Here is a 15,603-nt window from a genome sequence, read left to right as displayed (position 1 = left end):
TTTAGGCACGGCCCTGAAAAATTGGATGTATATCAGGAAAAGGCTGGGAATTCCCTACTACGCCCCCAAGGCCCCTATATGGGACTCCCCGGGGACACCAGATTGCCTTAAGGATCAGCTTTCTCGCCCCCTTAAATCAGCAGGATTAACACATTGGAGCGACTTGCAAAGAGATTCAGCACTTTTAGATTGGGAATCCCTTTCTAATCTGACTGGGGGAACTCTTACTAGATTTAAGTATTACCAGCTTTCAGGATGGTGGACTACCATATCATGGGATGCTAATGTTTCTAATCCGAAGGTTGATCTAGTAAGTAGAAAGGGCAGATGGAAAAAAGAGCTATCATTTTGGTATTGGGCTTTGACTGAGGTAGAGGGAATGACAGAATTTGAACTTCAAAGGCTGTGGGGTGATGTTATAGATCCAGACTTTACCAATTTAAAGGAACTGTGGGTGGACTCCTTTACCATGCTCCATACAGTGGTTAAGTCTGCCCCTTTCAAAAGAAATCACCTATTTACTATGTACAGAGTGTATATATCACCAAAAAAACTAGTTAAAATCACAAGTATAGCACATCATTGCCCGAGATGCAATCTGTTGGCCGCCGACGATCCGCACATGTTTGTAGAATGTCCAAAGTAAAAAAATTATTGGTCTAAAATACAAGATTTTCTGGCTGAGGTACTAGACACACAATTAGTGCTTACTACCGGGATGATTTTGTTTGGATTAACTATAGATCTCCATCTCAACGACATGGCGTCCAAATTTATTTTCTATGTTATCATCCTGGCAAGGCGAGAAATGTGTAGGGCCTGGAAAAATGAGAATGCCCCCAATTTCTCAGAGTGTCTGAAACATCTCATATACATAAGTGAATCTGAAAAGGCCCTGTGATAGTACTAGCTATGATAAGATCTGGGCGGCCCTTGTGGCATGGCGGAACAGATGAGAGTATTCCAATGATTTCACCTGGGCACTGTTGGTTCTTTGTCTCCAAACCATCGAAGGGTCATGAAGATTGAATGGATTGGAGTGGAGCAAGAAAACAGTTGCTTCTAGAGGGTTTTTTCCCTCCCATCTCTCCTCAGGTCTTAAACAACTGAGCCGGAACTTCATGGGTAGAGGAGAGAGGGCGGGATTCTCCATCTAGAATGCTCATATTGGTATATGAGGAATACAAAAAAAAAAAAAAAAGTATTCATGTTGTTAAAAAAATTACACAGGCTGCAAAGCACGAACATTAAGCACTGGCCACCATCACAGGGGCACTGCACGGTGATCCTTTGTACAGCCAATTCTCACACACAGGTCAGACCTGGCAAGGAGAAATCTGGGGTGCCCATGTAGGCCTCTTCCGCACAACCCCCCAATACCTGAGTCAATGTGATTGATACATATCAAGAAGTGACACCTCTTAATCAGGGTTTCAAAAACTGTGCAGCAACAATTGCTAAATTGACACAACATCACCTCGTGGGGCTGCCAACACATATTTGTGACAAACAACCATCAACAGATTGTTGTGAATTGCCACACAGGCACTGCCCAGTGTGAGTATGCACAAGCCAAATGGTGTGTCCCTGTCCAGTGGACACATGTAGCACACATTGGAAATATACAAACTAGGCCAGGGAACAATGCCACAGAGGCAGACCTATGCTGAACCCACAGAGAATGTGCACAGTGTTGGATGACACACATGATTAGGAGGGCAGGGTGTCTCAGGGATTGTAGTGGGCACACTGCTCCGTGTTCCTGGAATGAGCTGACTGTACCATGAGCAACCGTCATGGCACTATGCATATCTCCCACTCATGCACATCATGTCTGAGGCCACAACATTGGTCATGCATGCTGCAAGGGTGTTCAGTTGAAACCTCACACTCCTATGTTGAGACTCATCATCAGTGCCAACAAATATGGACCCCCAACATAGTGAACAGGTCATGGCACAGGCAAGGTACCAACACATGTCATAGACCACCCTCCCGCATGATGCGGAAAGCAATGTGCACTTTGATTTTCTGGCACCCTAGATGACCATGTGCAAATGTGATTACACACAGACCAGGGGACACATGTCAAGGAGGGGAAGGGGTGGAAAAGAGCACCAGGTGACATTGGGGAACAAAAAATGCACTGCACATATAAACTCTGGGAATGTATCCAGGCTACAGAGCACTTCCAAAAGCTGGTGACACATAACACAACAAACAGCCATGTACCTACCCCCTTGTTGCTGCAGTCTCTCCTGTAACTGCCTATCGAGGTCAGGGAAGACCACCGACAGGACACGGGTCATGTGGGAGGTCAGGCGTCGGCACCCGCCGTGGGGGCGAGGAGGGTCGAGCCCCAGCTGGACCCGGGCAATCCGTCTGGTCCAGCACCGGATGTCCTGCCACTGTTTTCGGACCTGTATTCTTCCACATAATACCATATTTAAACTCCAGATTAATAGTTACCTTTCTCAAGTAGGTTTAACTATGTCTAATCTGGAAATTAAAGTTGCATTACATACTTCTATTAAGAGGAAGCAAACTACTTCATCATCTCCCAATAAGTCTAGAGTAATTGAGTCACAAGAGGAGTCAATGGCGAAAATTCCAGAAGAAGTTCAAGCTATTCGTAATAACACTGACACCATTTGTTCATATATTAAGCATGTTAAAAGAGACTTAGCAGGTCTGGCAATGAGAGTATCTGATAATGAGATTACAATTTGTGGATAATACTGCTTCAATTGCTCCGCTGGCACCTCAATTTAAACATATTGAGGCCCGTTAGGATGGCGGTCGGAAAAGCACCCCGACCGCCATGGAAGCGGAGAACAACCGCCCGCCGACACCGTGGGAAAACTGGCGCCAAATTAGGATTAACTGCCAAAAAAATCCGACCTCGGCGGTATGAGGCCAAGAAAAACCCCCGTAGCGGGCAGAGATGGCCAAAATCCGTCCCCGGCAGTCGGAATCGCGGCGGAAAAACAACAACCCGCCGCAAGTATAGCGAAGACACCGCAGCGGAAATTAGTATATCCCCAACGGTCCCATGGTAAGTACCGCCGTCTCCGACCGCCGCGGTTGCACACTGAGATGAATGGGAGAGCCAGCGGAAGAGCTGAAGCACAGCCATCGCGGCGGACGATCCGTCAAAAATATGGCGGACGAAGCCAAAACCCCACAAGAAGGCCAAAAAGTGCACATAGAAAACTAGCCATGCCTCCCAAATACAAAAAACTCACCCCAATAACACAACCACATGGCAAATCGAAAAATACAAAACCCAGGACAACACACCTGTCAGCAACACCCCAATTGGACACACCCACATAGCTGAGTATAAAACCAGCCCCTTCCCTGACCACAATCCCTTGCAAAACTCCAGGTGAGAAGGGACACATACCCCAGCTGACAGGAAAGGCAAAGGACACAACATCACCAGCCACACCACACACAGAACCACCACCTCCACAGCAGCACAACTAACCCCCTGCACAACACACACCATACACAGCACAATCACCACTCACCCTCCTGCACCCACAATCACTTTGCACACCACACACCATGGCCACACAGAAAATGCCCAAATTCACTGAGAGGGAGTTGAAGGTCATGGTAGATGAGATAGTCAGAGTGGAACCACAGCTTTTTGGTACCCTGGTCCAACAGACACCATTAGCCACAAGGACACAAATGTGGGCTAGGATAGTCCAAATGGTCAATGCAGTAGGGAGCACCCCAAGATCAAAAAAGGAGATCATGAAGCGGTGGCATGATCTGAAGAGGGTGGTCAAGGAGAGGAGGAGCAAGAACCGTGAGCTGGCTCAGAGGACTGGCGGTGGCCCTCCCATTCTACCAAAACCATTCACACAATGGGAGGAGAAGGTGCTTGCCATACTGCATCCAGAGAGTCTCACAGGAGCAGCCGGGGGAGTGGAGGCTGGTAAGTACAAACAAATGACTACTGCCACTCTGCAATGTACTGCCTTGCACAACTACAAAGCTACACCACCTAGGACACATACCATCCATCTGCACCACACACTCACAAAAACATGGCTCACAGATCCAACATTCATACACTCCCATTCACCCCAAACATAGCTAACAACATAACCATGGGGGCATGTGTACAGGCAGACAGCACTACAACAACCGCCAGGCCCCCTAGCCCACACCTGAGCAGGATGGATATCTCCCACCACCCCACCCAGAAGCATGTGTCAGCCATTACACAACCCTCATAAAACTTACAGGTAGGTAGCCATCTTCCCTGGGAGGGTGTTTGTGGCTGGGAGGGCTGCACTACTACTCCCAACATTCCCTCTGTCCCACACCTCAGCAGGATGGAGCCCTCCCCCACCCCACCCAGGAGCAGTTGGAAGCCATTGCAGTACACCAAACAAACTTACAGGTATGTAGCCATCTTTACAATGAGGGTGTTCGTGGCTGGGAGTGCTGCACTACTACTCCCAACATTCCCTCTGGCCCACACCTCAGCAGGATGGATCCCTCCCCCACCCCACCCAGGAGCAGTTGGAATCCATTGCAGTACACCAAACAAACTCACAGGTAGGTAGCCATCTTCACAGATAGGTAGCCATCTTCACAATGAGGGTGCCTGGGGCCTGCACCACTACTCCCACCACGCCCCCTGTCCCACAGCCTAGCAAGATGGATCCCTCCCACCACCACACCCAGAAGCAAGTGTCAGCCATTACACAACCCTCATCAAACTTACAGGTAGGTAGCCATCTTCCCTGGGAGGGTGTTTGTGGCTGGGAGGGTTGCACTACTACTCCCAACATTTCCTCTGTCCCACACATCAGCAGGATGGATCCCTCCCCGACCCCACCCAGCAGCAGTTGGAAACCATTGCCGTACACCAAACAAACTTACAGGTAGGTAGCCATCTTCACAATGAGGGTGTCTGGGGGTGGGGTGCCTGCACCACTACTCCCACCATGCCCCCTGTCCCACAGCCTAGCAAGATGGAGCCCTCCCACCACCCCACCCATAAGCATGTGTCAGCCATTACACAACCCTCATCAAACTTACAGGTAGGTAGCCATCTTCACAGTAAGGGTGTTTGTGGCTGGGAGGGCTGCACTACTACTCCCAACATTCCCTCTGTCTCACCCCTCAGCAGGATGGATCCCTCCCCCACCCCACCCAGGAGCAGTTGGAAGCCATTGCAGTACACCAAACAAACTTACAGGTAGGTAGCCATCTTCACAATGAGGGTGTCTGGGGGTGGGGTGCCTTCACCACTACTCCCACCATGCCCCCTGTCCCACAGCCTAGCAAGATGGTGCCCTCCCACCACCACACCCAGAAGCATGTGTCAGCCATTACACAACCCTCATCAAACTTACAGGTAGGTAGCCATCTTCCCTGGGAGGGTGTTTGTAGCTGGGAGGGTTGCACTACTACTCCCAACATTTCCTCTGTCCCACACATCAGCAGGATGGATCCCTCCCCGACCCCACCCAGCAGCAGTTGGAAACCATTGCCGTACACCAAACAAACTTACAGGTAGGTCGCCATCTTCACAATGAGGGTGTCTGGGGGTGGGGTGCCTTCACCACTACTCCCACCATGCCCCCTGTCCCACAGCCTAGCAAGATGGTGCCCTCCCACCACCACACCCAGAAGCATGTGTCAGCCATTACACAACCCTCATCAAACTTACAGGTAGGTAGCCATATTCCCTGGGAGGGTGTTTGTGGCTGGGAGGGCTGCACTACTACTCCCAACATTCCCTCTGTCTCAGGCCTCAGCAGGATGGATCCCTCCCCCACCCCACCCAGGAGCAGTTGGAAGCCATTGCAGTATACCAAACAAACTTATAGGTATGTAGCCAGTACGTGCACCCACCCATTTTTCACAAATTAAATGGTGCCATATGACAACACCAGCCCTCTCATTGCACAAAGGGCATACCTACTCCATTACAAAGCACAGTGTGCTCACAGGTAAGCTAAGGAAACTGTCACAACCACCAAAGTGTGACACAACAATGCACAAGTAGAAGAAAGTCAGGGCACAATCATGCACAGCAACTAGTTACATGTGCATCACCATGGGGCAAGTGCAACAAGGACCATTCGAAAAATATGAAAGCATGTGTGGTGGCACAAATCAAGATATGCACATGACAGGACAAAGGGATGCAGGAGATGACCATGGCCAATCCATGGCCAGATGTGACGTCTGCTAGATCAGACAAATAAACTATGATTCCTCAATTAAACACATGTTGTGACAGGCCCTAGATGGCTTCAAGTTCATGTAAACCTCAATTGTGCACGGTTTGCATGGTATGCCCTGACACCTCACACCATGGACAAGTAATGCTTGTATCACAGCATCATGTCAGGAACCACAGTAGTGCACATAGTCAACAATATGATGATATGTCAATTGTGCAGTGTACACAAAGTGAATGACGCACAGCTAACACAAAGCTTGCCGGGTGCACTGCAATGACCATTTCACATCTGACCCACAGGTGACCAAGAACTCACTGCCAAGGACACCAGCAACCTGCAAAGCCAGTCCACACCCCCAGTACAAGGACTCTCAGATGTCGACTCCCAGGATTCCATGGACGATGAGCTCGAGGCCGGCCCATCTGGTGTGCCAGGGAGCAACAGGTCCCAGGACCCCATCGTCCCCCCCACCACATCTGCGGCAGCAACAACTCCACAGCAGACCCCTGCTGTCACGGCCTGTGCGACCACCGCCACCACCACCACCAGTGCTGCCTGCAACACCCTCCCTGTCCCAGAGGATGCCCAGCACACACCACCGACGGAGGATGGCAGGGAGAGGATGCGGGTGCCCACAGTGGTGAGGCAACAGGTCCGTGGCAGCAGGGCAAGTGGGAGGGGCAGGGTCACCCAGGGACAGCAGGAGGCTGGGACCCACTCCCTGGAACACATCACCAGAGTCCTGGGTGCATACGAACAGGCCCAGGGACAAACGGGCAGGTCGGACGATCTGTTGCACGATCTCATCCTGCTGATGAGGTCCATTGATACCCGCATGGGACAAATCGTGGACCTCCTGGGCCAGCAAGTGGCGGTTCTGAGGAACAGGCATGTGCCACAGACAACACCTCCACCTCCCTCTGGTGGGCTGCACAATGACAGTTCACCATCCTCCCCTGCGCCCACAGAGGGGGGTGAGTCCTCAGACCCCACTGGCCCTGCAGCAGGGCCCCCCTGCCAAACGACAGGGCTGTCCCAAGAAGACCCTGGGAGTATCTGGAGGCCAAGCACCTGCCAGACGCCAGTCACGGAGCCAGCCATGATGGCAACCCTCTCCACCACTGCATTGACTCTTTGGACTGTCCTTCCCCCCACTGCCTCGCATCTCACCATAGTAAATAAAATATCCTCACACACATGTTGTTGTGTCTGCTCCGTCTTTATTGCAGGGTGTACAGTCTTCAACTTGATCACAATGTACCAGGAGCATGGGCTGTATGTAGGCAAGGAGAAGTCGAAGGCACCTAGGGCAACACAACAGAACAACTGTCACTGGTCTGGGTGTGGCATCACAGACATCACACAGCCCTAACACCAGGATAACCCAACATGCACATGTCTCAATGTCCACTAAGTGTCAACATACACGTCCTGTTGTTGATCCCAAACGACATGTCATAGAAACATTTCCAACCACCACTGAGTCTACAACTGGCTAATGCTACAATTCTCACATGCCCCTTCACGACAACAGCAATATCATCAGACAATGGGTATGTTGCACATTGACACCCACTGTCAAGTGAAGTAGCGGGTGATGAGCTGTTCATGCAGGTCAACACCTTCCTCCTCTGCACTGTCCTCATCACTGGACACGGCTTGGTTTGCAGGCTGGGGCCTTGGGTCCTCACCATCATCCAGGAGCAGGGGAATCTCCTTGCGAATGGCTAGGTTGTGGAGCATGCAGCATGCTACAACAATCTGACACACCTTCCTGGGCGAGTATGCCAGTGCACCTCCGGTCTTGTCCAGGCACCGGAAACGTGACTTGAGCAGGCCAAAAGTACGCTCCACCACACGACGTGTCCTCCCATGGGCCTCACTGTAGCGGACTTCAGCCGGGGACCTGGGATTCCGAAGTGGGCTCAGCAACCAGGGACGGTTGGGATATGCAGAGTCACCCAGGTATGACAAACACAAATAGACATTGCCACGTCGCAGAGGCTCAGGGCAGCAGGTCACACACACAGCCCGCCACATGACTAGGCATACTTACCCACAATCCATGCACGCTCTGGAAGAAGATTAGCCATCAGCTGGGGCACTGTGCTGTTCTGCAGGATGTAGGAGTCGTGGGCCGAGCCTGGGAAATTTGGCACACACCTGCAAGATGGTCATATCTGCCAGGCAGACCACCTGCACATTGATGGAGTGGTAATGCTTGCGATTGCGGTAAATTTGCTCACTTGCCTGTGGTGGCACAAGACCGACATGGGTGCAATCAATGACCCCAACAACATTGGGGATGTGTCCAAGGGGATAGAAGTCTCCCTTCACAGCTGGCAATTCAGCACCCCTGGGGAAATGGATGTATCTGTCCTTGTATAGCATCATGGCGGACAGTACATCACGCAGCACTATGCTGAATATTGGTTGTGACATCCCACCAGCGCTGGCCACAGTCTCCTGGAACGATCCAGTGGCAAAAAAATGCAGGGCTGCCATCACCTTATAAATAGGGGTGAAAGCTGTTGGATATGTCCTGCGTGGCTGCAGGTGCGGCTCCAACAGATCACAAAGGGTTTTCAGGGTGGCTCTGTCCAGGCGGCATTTCCGTATGATCGCAACATCCTCCATGTCCTCCAGCACCGCCGTCAAGTGACGAGTCAAATTTGGCCTCCTTCTTGTGGAGATAATAGTGGACGCATGTCAATGCAATACATCATGAGATGTGCCCATCATATCACGTTCTGGATGACACAACGACAACAATGACTGACATCTATAGTGACTAACAGAACAGCTTACATGGAGGGACACCTTCAGCTACACAAAGGGCACACATGTCAACTTACACAAGACAAGTACCTCAAACACCACCTTGGGCAATGTGAATGCACATAGGGATATGGCCACAGTACACATGTGCACGCCTGGGAGTCTAGCATCCAGCATATGTGTAACTAATCAAAACCACTGTCTCATACCTAGCTGCTGTACCGGTCACACCCTAATGCGTCATTACAAGCTGGCACACATCCACCACACAATGACCACAGTCGGCGCTGGAATGACGAATGTGTTCATGAGCAGACATGAAAGGCAATGCTAAATAGATCATCATTCATTGAGACGAGCATTGCTGTGATTGTCACTGGACTTCAACACATTGACATGTGTACACATTGTACAGTCCAGGACTACACTGTCCTGCCTACACCAACATCAAATCCTTAAGTGACATGTGAGTGGGTAGGGGCAAATCTACGTTACACACACACAAACATGGCATGTATAGCCATCAGTGGAGTAAATTGAACATTGGCATTGTGTGCACAATGATGTGCCATTGAACATGTTGGCACTGTGCACTGGTGATGTTTGACAGATGGCCATCGACATTGTATGGCACCCATATCGCGGTATCTACCGCCTGGCCCCGGCGGTGTGTCACCAGCACCCCCATTCACACAAGTGCGGTAGTCATAGGCATAGAGACATGCCCATATGGCAGTTGCTCCGCCGCTTGAATGGCGGTGCTTCATGTCAATGAAAGGCACCCATATCGCGGTAGCTACCGCCTGGCCCCGGCGGTGTGTCACCAGTACCCCCATTCACACAAGTGCGCTAGTCATAGGCATGGAGACATGCCCATATGGTGGTTGGCATACTCCGCCGCCTGAATGGCGGTGCTTTGTGTCAATTAATGGCACCCATATCGCGGTAGCTACCGCCTGGCCCTGGCGGTGTGTCACCAGCCCCCCCATTCACACAAGTGCGGTAGTCATAGGCATGGAGACATGCCCATATGGCGGTTGGCATGCTCCGCCGCCTGAATGGCGGTACCTCGTGTAAATGCATGGCACCCATATCACGGTAGCTACCGCCTGGCCCCGGCGGTGTGTCACCAGCACCCCCATTCACACAAGTGCGGTAGTCATAGGCATGGAGACATGCCCATATGGCGGTTGACATGCTCCGCCACTAAAATCGCGGTAGCGCACACCGGGCCCCTGCGGTGTTTCACCTCCATGGAGCTCGCCCTAGAGCCAATGCGAAGCTCGATAGCGGTGGCATGATGCATTTTTGAAGATTGCGGTAGGCGTACTCCGCCACCGCGTAGGCGGACATTGGCTGGATTTGAAGGATGCACCTTCGCGGTAGCGCACCCCGGGCCCCAGCGTTGTATCAGCCAATGGGAGCCATGATTGTGGTGACATGGTGCAATTTTGAAGATCGCGGTAGGCGTGCTCCGCCACCGCGTAGGCGGACATTGGCTGGATTTGAAAGAGGCAGACCTGGACCACCAATTGCTGCAGCTTGGCACCTTTAAAACGACCCCAGGGAGCTATATATGTGGGAGTGATCCTCACATTACCTGCTGCTGCCGCCTCCGGGACTGCTGCCTGAGACCCTCTACCTGCTGCTGCCTCCGGGACTGCTGCCTGAGACCCCTCACCTGCTGCTGCCTCCAGGGACTGCTGCCTAAGACCCCTCACCTGCTGCTGCCTCCAGGGACTGCTGCCTGAGACCCCTCACCTGCTGCTGCCTCCAGGGACTGCTGCCTGAGACCTCTCACCTGCTGCTGCCTCCAGGGACTGCTGCCTGGGATCCTTCCCCTGCTGCTGCCTCCAGGACTGCTACCTGAGACCCCTCACCTGCTGCTGCCTCCAGGGACTGCTGCACTGCTGCCTGAGACCCCTCACCTGCTGCTGCCTCCAGGGACTGCTGCCTGAGACCCTTCACCTGCTGCTGCCTCCAGGGACTGCTGCCTGAGACCCCTCGCCACCAAAATGCTGTTGTCTCACGTCCACAGTGATGGCAAGGACAGAGAAGATCCGTGCCAGTCCCCTCACGAGCGAGGAGCTGGAGGTCCTGGTGGACGAGGTGCTCGCACAGTACCCAAGGCTATATGGTGCCCCAAATGTCGTGGTAAGTCTTCAACAGAGGTGAGGTAGGGCAGGGGGGCCACACATGTAGTTTGACTGATGCAGTATGTGCCTGGGAGTGTGGGGTAGTGTCATGCACTGCCTGACATGTTGTCTCCAGTGGGAGGGTGTGTGTACCCAATGCCACAGCTTTCCCTTCCTGCACATCTCTGTATGAGTGACCTGTGTTGTGTTGTCAGCCAAACAGTGACACAGAAGGTTGTTCATGCTGTAGTCAGGACAGTGATTGCTTGGCTGGATGGCTGTGTGTGCCCCTGTAGTCCATCTCAGTGTGAGCCCAGCTCGCCTGCACAGTCCCCGCCTACAAAGACAAGGACAACTCACTGAACTTACAGAGTAGGACATCAGTCTTGTCACATTGCACTCCAGCTATGGTCCATCACAGCACTGTGGTTTGCACACAACTGCCCTTGTGATTGGCATTTTGTATTTGTGATATCATGTCCATCCATGTGACCACCATGACACATTCAAAGATTCACAGGACAGGGACATTGATGGCTGCGCAGTCTTGGACACAGTGATTCCACCCCCAAACACAGGTTGACATGTGATGTATGTCTTGCTCAAGCCAACAATGGACTGGAGATGTGGGCAGGCTACATGGGTGTTTCAGTGCTGGCATCCTGCATGTGTGTGAGATGTGCAGGGACTGTGTTCCCCCTCACACCTGCATGCTTTAACATCAGCTTTTCCCATGCAGGGGTCCCATGTGGGCTTTACTATAGTCTCTGATTGACCTATCGTTGAATATGTGATGATTTTGTATCTTTCTGATATACTGATAGATGTCGGTACATGACACTGTGTCCCTGATCATTTCTCCCTCTTGTCTCCCAGCTGGCTGGCAAAGAATGTGGCGAAGATGATCCTGGGGCTGCTTCCTCGCACTGGGCATCTGGCATGGCGCAGTATGATACCACTAATGGGGCGCATCTTGGCGGTGACACAGCCTGAGCTGGATGCACGTTTGAAGGAGCATCAGCAGCAAGCCAGTGGTGAGCATTTGGGGAGTCTGACTTTGGCTGGGAGTGGCTGCACGTGTACAGAGCCTGTGCCAGCGCTGGCCTCTGTGATGTTGGTAGTGTGATGCTGTGGCATGTAAGTGGCTGCTGGCCTGGGTGCCTGTGGCATGCATTTGCACTACCTGTACTTACAAAGGTGATTCGGATGCTGTGCGTTCACATTACATTCTGTGTTGTGCTCTTCAGGTTTCTTCTGCATTGGTGTAGTCTTGGGAATCCCATGGGAGGGAACGGCAGTGTGCCCAATCTGACTGTGCGTACATCAATGCGTCCATTGCATGCACCCATATTGGGGAGGGCTAGACATCTTACAGCAATGTGCAGCATTCTATTGTCCCCAAGGTACGACATGGTGGGTGGCATGGGCAGATGTCCATTGTGGACTGTCATGTTGTAGTCTGGGTCTGTGTTGTCCCCTCCTGTTCCATCCAGTTCTGTCATTGGCAACAAGTAGTGTGCCCCCATCATGTCCCTAGGTGTGCTCAGAACTAGTTGTGTGTCTGTTTAAACAAAGCCACAAGCAGGGTGTTGTGCTGTGTGGTCATCAAATGGCTCACTCTCATGCCTGAGTTCTAGTTTCCACGCAATGCTTGAGTCTATGTAGTGAGTTGGCACGATGTGATTGCACAGGGTGGTGTGCAACATGTAGATTTGCTCTACTTTTGTCATGCATTGCTTGCATATGTTTGTTCTGTTTTTGCCACTGACCTGACCCTACATCTCTCTCTCCCATGCATCATCACCTGTGGTTATGGAGGGACAGGAGACGGACACCAGTGGGGGTGAAACTAGCACCACAGCTGCCCAGGAGCCCAGTGACACAGATGTCACCAGAGCCTCAGAGGGGGACAGGAGTCTGCTGGAGGAGTCCCAGCCTGAGACGCAAAGCAGCACATCATCCGATGCCAGCAGGGATGCATCCATGTTGGAGGGCACAGGGAACGGGGACTCTGCATCGACTTCCACCACACAGCGGCCATTGCCCACCCTCCCAGCCACTTCCTCTGGTGCTGTCCATGTCCACCTCAGTAAGAGGGGAAGAGTGTCCTTCACCCCTGGCACAGCTGCCCCTGCCCCTGTCCCCCCTGCAGCCATCAGTGCTGAGTCTGTGGACCTTTTGCGCCTGCTGTGTGTAGGCCAGACAGCTCTCCTTAATGCCTTCATTGACCACGACAAGCAATTGGCCCAGGTGGTTGCTTTTTTGGAGGGCATACAATCCGACATGGGTGGCCTGCACCGGACAGTCCAGGCTTTGTCATCAACAGTGATGTCTGCCCTGCAACAGGCACATTCTCACAGTCCAGCTCCAGTCCCTTTGTCCACCCCCCGGGCAGTAGCCATTTCTGACGATAGTGACCACGGACCACATACATCAAAGTCACGATACAGCACACGGAGCACACAGCAGCAGCAACCCAAGCGGTCCCGGGCCCATACACCATTCCCACAGAAGACCAGAGGCACCCCAGAGCGCAGGGAGAAAAGGCCATCAGGCGACACCAGTGGACAATTAGCAAAGCACAGACCTCAGGCACACATGCCTCAGTGGCATCCCCATCCAAGGACTCTCCTGCCCCTAAAGCATTGCGCACAGATAATCGTACAGTGTCTGTGCCCACCAAGGAGGTGGTGCATGCCAAGGGTACACCTAGGAAGGGCTCAAAGGCAGTATCACCAACCACCTCGACTCCCATTCCAAGCCCAGTTAAGCAGGGGCCGGAGGGCAATGTAGGGGTAACACCTAGTAAACAGGGGAAGGGGGGGCAGAGGCGAAGCAAGGCAAAGCGTTCCGCTAGGTCCAGCACATCACCAGAAGGGCTGCCAGCGCCTGCACCTGCTGCAGCAGTGGTGGTGAGTGTGCCTGTTGTGCCCACACCACTTCCCATTGATCCACAGTCAGGCAAGCCATTTAGGATCCCCAAGAAGTGGAAGGGCACCCCTCCACAATCTCCAAGCCACACCGTGACTCCCGTCTGCATGACTCCACCTCAACGTTCCACTACACCACCTGATCCAAACAGCCCTCCAGCTTGCCAAGCCACTGATAGCTCTACCTCAGCTGTTCCGCTCTCTCCCCCGTCTAGTGCCGCGACAGTGCTCGAGACACAGCCAGCTCCCAGTCCGCCTGACAGCCAAGTCTGTGTGGTAATCACCCTCACACACCTGTGTCTCACACAGGTGGGCCTGTACTGCACATTGCTGCCCCTGACTGAGTTGCTGACCATGGAAAGGTACAGTCGCACACATTCCCTCTGCACCTTTTCATGGACATGCTCTGCACTCTGCCCTGGCCACTGGCCTTGCTGTTATACCCTTGCCTGTGCAGCTTCTCATGGACATACTCTGCACTCTGCCCTGGCCACTGGCCTTGTTGTTCACTGCTGTTTTGCCCTTGCCTGTGCAGCTTCTCATGGACATACTCTGCACTCTGCACTGGCCTTGTTGTTCACTGCTGTTTTGCCCTTGCCTGTGCAGCTTCTCATGGACATACTATGCACTCTGCCCTGGCCACTGGCCTTGCTGTTTTGCCCTTGCCTGTGCAGCTTCTCATGGACATACTCTGCACTCTACCCTGGCCCCTGGCCTTGCTGTTTTGCCCTTGCCTGTGCAGCTTCTCATGGACATACTCTGCACTCTGCCCTGGCCACTGGCCTTGCTGTTTTGCCCTTGCCTGTGCAGCTTCTCATGGACATGCTCTGCATTTTGTGCCTTACTCTTCTCTTCTCATGGTGCCTGTCTGTGCAATGTGTGAATAAAGACAGTTGCTCCAGTTGTCTATTTTGTCAGTGTCCTTACTGAATAAAGTTATTTTGCTGTGTGTAAATGGTTTACTGTGCCACATGGTCTGTGTGGCACTTCAACATGGTCAATGTTTGGGCTCACTGGCTCTCTTTTTTTCAGGGGTAACAGGGTCTTTAGTTCTTCATGGCCCAGATACTTGTGGTGGCAATGGTGTCAATTTCAAATGGTTAGCAGTTGTCATTTACTTGATTAGTTCATGTTGGCTCTATTGTACACATGTCAGTTTGGGGGGCACTGCCAGCGCAGGGTGGGTTTCTGCACACAGTATTGAAGGCAGGCTGTCCAGGGTCATCATGTGTGTGATGGCCAGTCATCCTAGTCCCATGGCTTACTTTCCATTTGTGCTCTTGGATGGCCAGGTAGTGTGCAGTGTGAAGGGGGTGAGTTTGTGGGGAGTGTTGATGTGTGCATGCCTCTGCAATGTCAACTACACACATGTGTCACCCAGGAGTTGTGTGCCTGTTGTTTTGATTGTTCATCCCTGTGGATGTGGTTGTATGCCCATGTGTGAATTGTATGTTGTGCACTGTGCAGTGTGTTGGTGTGTCCTTGCAGTTCTGTCTGACTCCTACTTGTTGTTTTTGTCACTTGTGAGTATGCAGAGGGTGT

The sequence above is a fragment of the Triturus cristatus genome, chromosome 1_2, assembly GCF_964204655.1.
Source record: "Triturus cristatus chromosome 1_2, aTriCri1.1, whole genome shotgun sequence".
NCBI lineage: Eukaryota > Metazoa > Chordata > Amphibia > Caudata > Salamandridae > Triturus > Triturus cristatus.
Note: the sequence above shows the minus strand (reverse complement) of the source record.